The sequence below is a fragment of the Littorina saxatilis genome, linkage group LG3 (genome assembly GCF_037325665.1).
Source record: "Littorina saxatilis isolate snail1 linkage group LG3, US_GU_Lsax_2.0, whole genome shotgun sequence".
In the NCBI taxonomy this organism is placed as follows: Eukaryota; Metazoa; Mollusca; class Gastropoda; order Littorinimorpha; family Littorinidae; genus Littorina; species Littorina saxatilis.
In genome coordinates, this window is record NC_090247.1 from 26,278,748 (window position 1) to 26,283,747 (window position 5,000).

The following is a 5,000-nucleotide window of genomic DNA, read 5'->3' on the forward strand; positions in this document are numbered from 1 at the left end:
ACCCAGGAACTCTCATGTCAAATTTCATAAAGATCGGTCCAGTAGTTTAGTCTGAATCGCTCTACACACACACACACACACAAAGACAGACAGACACACACACGCACATACACCACGACCCTCGTTTCGATTCCCCCTCGATGTTAAAATATTTAGTCAAAACTTGACTAAATATAAAAAGATTGAACCTATTTTGTGTGCATAGTACTCTTGCAATGTCAGCATCCATAGCGTCCATCTTCGGAGAGTAGTAACTAATCCTACTCGGAGAGAGAGAGAGAGACGCGACCTTTCTCTCGAACTGGTGTCAAGTGATTCACGAACGGTGTTGCATTTCCTTCCTCTCAGAGCAGATTATTTTTCTCTTCAGGTGTTGCTGTGGTTGTAGCGCTACTGCTGATGTTACCGCTGCCTAGCCATAGTCTGCGACGATGCTGCTACTGTCTGTACTTCGCTACAGACACACACACACACACACACACACACACACACACACACACACACACACACACACGCAAACAGTCTGTTTTTCCTTGCGTGCTGCTTTTACTGCTTCAGCATTTCAGCAGGCGAAGTTTTGTCAGCCTGCACTTGTTCATCTGTGATTGGAATTCGCGAAAACTCAGTTTGGCGTCGCGAAAAGTGGAACGCCGATAACGATATCTCCTTAACGAGGTAAGAAGCGGAAGAATAAGAAAAACTACCGAGAAATGTTGAAAGAATTCTAGAAACAGTGTGTGGAATAAAACTCATCCACTGAAAAACTCAAGAGAAGTGTGAAAGATTTCCAGGTAGAAGCGGTTTGTGGAAATAGTCTTTGGTAAGGCTCGATCAGTGTATTTGTTGTTTTGTTTGTGTGTGTGTGTGTGTGTGTGTGTGTGTGTGTGTGTGTGTGTGTGTGTGTGTGTGTACGTGTGTGTGTGGGGGGGTGTGTGTGTGTGTGTGTGTGTGTGTTTCTACAGGCCACGAAATGTCAATGTAAAATGCAGGGGGGGAAGTTAAAAACATTCTGCAGCATTTACGTAGAGTAAGTAGTAGAGAGTGCGCTTTATGGTTACAGAAGAAAGGCAAGAGAAGGAAAAAGCACGAAAGAACAGTTGACAAGTCTGGCGTTGAATACAACCAAGATGGATCTCTTCTAGAGTAAAACAAAACAACAGCAGTTCAAATGTCCTCCACCGTCAGAAAAGTGGTAATCTTGAAACTGAAACAGAGTAACAGAAAAACAACTCCAATCCAAATCTCTCAAAGAAAACAAAGCGAATACTCCGAAACAGAAAGAAAAAATCCAAATAATTTAATTATTTTCTTATCTCGTGTTCGTAGCGCCTAACTGTGCTAACACAATTTGTCAAGAGGTTTTGTTTTCCTTTTTTTTATGACTGACCATCGATTTGTGCAATCTCAGGTCTTGCAGCAAAGCCCGAGTCGCCAGTAGTGCAGACAAGCAAGTGACGGTCTACAAGTTTGCCCAGATTTCGCGAGTCAAAGAGAAAGGGGCTACAGTGACCAAGAAGCTCCTAGTTTCTCTCCAAAACATGAGTTATGCGTAGACTAGTGCCTGTCTCAAGTCGAAATTTGTGACCGATGGGGTCGTAATATGTATCGCAAGCAGCGAAGACAAGCAACTGTGGTCAACACGTGTGTGTGTGTATGTGTATGTGTGTGTGTGTGTGTGTGTGTGTACGTATGTACGTGCGCGCGTCCGTTTCTTGTCATTGTGTACGTGTGTGTGTGTGTAGAGAGAAGGAAGAATGACAAACCAGGGATTTCTGGAGACTCTGACAGGATTTTCTGGCGCTCTCACCACGGCACACACAATCTGCTCGCTGCTGCGGCGAGACATTATTGCGAACAGCGTTTTGTGTGTGCGTGTGTGTGTTGACGTTCGATCGAGGAGGACTTGCGCTGTATTCTTGTTTTATGTTTATAGCTGCTCAAAGCGATGTTAGACTACTCTTCTGAGTGACTGCTTTTTTCTTTCTCATATATAATCACATAGAAAACAAAGGTAAGTTAATCGAACGTTTAATCATAGGCAATGAAATCACTATAGGGTCTCGATCGACTGATCAATAATGTAGACAAACAAGACACACAAAATACACACAAAAATTAAGGGTGATCACTTTGCTTTGCATGTTGCTTCTTTGAAAGGTTGAAACCAGAAGAAACAATTTGAAGATAGGTTTCTGAGTGGAAGAGTAGAACCTAATAAGTCTACGTGCATATTAAACAGACACAATTCATAGTGCGTTCTTCGGTCAAATCGTTTTGATAAATTCTAAAAGATCATTCACTAGTCATTTATACGGTGATTGAAAACTGATAATTTCAGCGAAAAAAAGTTGTTGCTGGTCTCCTTTTACGCATGTTCTGACAGAGTCAATGAGTTATGGTTACAACGCGTGTTTTGTCAAAGCAAATCAAGACTATTATACTGTGTTAGGGTTATTAGCTGTATCAAGACAAAATCCCGCTCAGTGTCTGTTCAACCAATACTATTAAGCCAGGTCATCAGCGGGTTCGAGACAACATCCCGCTCAGAGTCTGTTGAACCAAGACTATTAGGATCATCAGCTGTTTCAAGACAAAACCAAGACTGATTCTGTCGCCAGTTCCTTCAAGACCAATCTCGCCCGGTGACTAAAAAAGCAGCAACAAAAAAACAACGCAGCCAGTAAAGGAAAGTCATAGCCAGTAAAACATCGCCAGAAACTGACAGTCGTTCTACCCGCAGAGTGTCGCGGATGATAGCTACATGAGAAAGATCGTTCTGACATGATTGCTCGTGCGCGTGTGTGATCGCGTGCCACTGTCTTTCCTTCCATGTGCGGCGGCTTCGTAGTCTTCGTCTCGGCTGCAGAATAAATATCGTAGCATTACTGTGAAGAACGAAGACAAAAGCTGAGACCGAATATGGTCTCCATGTGCCCGTGGGCTGTGATTGTGGATTTATTCACTTGTGTTTGAATCAGGTAAGTGCTTGTTTTTGTTCCCCTTTCTTTTCTTTTCCTGTCTGTGTGTCTGTGCACGGGCGGAAGGTATCGTTCACTGGACCAACACTATCATAATACGACTAGTGGTCTTATTACGATAATGTTGGTCCAGTGAACGATACCTTCCGCCTGTGGTCTGTATGTCTGCCTGTCTTTCTGTCTGTTTGTCTATTTGTCTATCTGTCTCACTGTTGGTTTGTCTCTATGTCAGTTTGTGTTAGGATGAGGGATCTTGATTGGAATTTTGAGACGGGAAAAATTTGATATATTGATCTACGGTTGAACTATTTCGTAGCTTAAAACTATGGTACTATGTATGATAATCGAGAAAACTTAGATTTGTCTCCTCCTTATTAGTTTTTTTTGTTTTGACGATTGGTAATTGCTTTTTGCTCTTGAACAGCTATTCCTTTTGTTTGAATAATTTTGCTTCCAATTTTGTGTCTGTTTCTTGTTTTGTTTTACATCGATCTATTCTGATCTTAAAGGTGCCACAACAAACTACGTATCATTTGCAACAGTTATTACCTCCGTAGTTGATATTTTGCTAATTGAAAAGTCTTTGTTTACATAGTGTATGACTTTTTTTGTGGTATTATCCACAAACGTAACTGAAGTAAAAACTGCGACATACAAACATGCTTTTGAAAGCGTATGTAACCGAGAGCTGCATAGTATTAGTATCCTTTTAGGCCAAGCAATAATATGTGTTGGTTTAGGGTAACGTGACCAAAAAAGGTTGGGGACGGTAGATCGGCTTTTTTTGCCAACAGGTTTTTTTTAGAAATGAAAAAAAGTGTTAGGATCGGCGGGAATAAATAGGGTCAGTCGGGTTACCCGAAACCAACATATACTTTTGTTTGGCGTTAGGTAAGCATCTACTTTCAAAGTTGAATAATAGTTTTGGTCTTTGCGCATATGTCATGCACAGTATTTTATCATTTATAATTTAAAAAAATCACTTGTTGGAGCCGTAGTGGTTTAAAAAAAAAGAGTATATTCTTGTTCATCATTAACACCATCAATTTAAGGTGAAATGCAATCGTTTAAAGTTCATCATAAATTACCTTTCTGTCGAGAATATGCCTGTTTTGCTCTCTCACAGTCTGTCTGTCTGTCTGTCTTACTCTCTCTTTATATGTCAGTCTATGTCTGTAGTCTGTCTGTCTGTCTCTGTCTGTCTGTCTGTCTGTTTTTCTCTCTGTCTCTCTGTGTCTCTGTCTGTCTGTCTGTCTGTCTATCTGTCTGTCACTCTCTCTCTCTCTCTCTCTCTCTCTCTCTCTCTCTCTCTCTCTCTCTCTCTTTCTCCGTCCATCCGTTTGTCTCTTATCGCTCTCACTGTCTCTCTCTCTCTCTCTCTCTCTCTTTCTCTCTCTCTCTCTCCGTCCATCCGTTTGTCTCTTATCGCTCTCACTGTCTGTCTGTCTCTCTCTCTGTCTCTCTCTCTGTCTCTCTCTCTCTCTCTCTCTCTCTCTCTCCGTCCATCCGTTTGTCTCTTATCGCTCTCTCTCTCTCTCTCTCTCTCTCTCTCTCTCTCTCTCTCTCTCTCTCTCTCTCTCTCTCTCTCTCCGTCCATCCTTTTGTCTCTTATCGCTCTCACTGTCTGTCGCTCTCTCTCTCTCTCTGTCTGTCTGTCTCTCTCTCTCTCTCTCTCTCTCTCTCTCTCTCTCCGTCCATCCGTTTGTCTCTTATCGCTCTCACTGTCTGTCTGTCTGTCTGTCTGTCTCTCTCTCTCTCTCTCTCTCTCTCCGTCCATCCGTTTGTCTCTTATCGCTCTCACTGTCTGTCTGTCTGTCTGTCTGTCTGTCTGTCTCTCTCTCTCTCTCTATCTCTCTCTCTCTCTCTCTCTCTCTCTCTCTCTCTCTCCGTCCATCCGTTTGTCTCTTATCGCTCACACTGTCTGTCTCTCTACCTGCCCCGCTCTCTCTCTCTCTCTCTCTTTCTCTCTCTCTCTCTCTTTCTCTCTCCGTCCATCCGTTTGTCTCTTATCGCTCTCACTGT

At 42.5% G+C, this 5,000-nt stretch overlaps 1 long non-coding RNA gene across 1 annotated transcript in view; it reads right to left on the reverse strand.

Annotated features, from left to right (window-relative positions):
- LOC138962000 (uncharacterized) overlaps positions 1-5,000 on the reverse strand; it is a 231,751-nt gene that overhangs the window by 51,350 nt on the left and 175,401 nt on the right. The gene's annotated exons all lie outside the window — the stretch shown is intronic.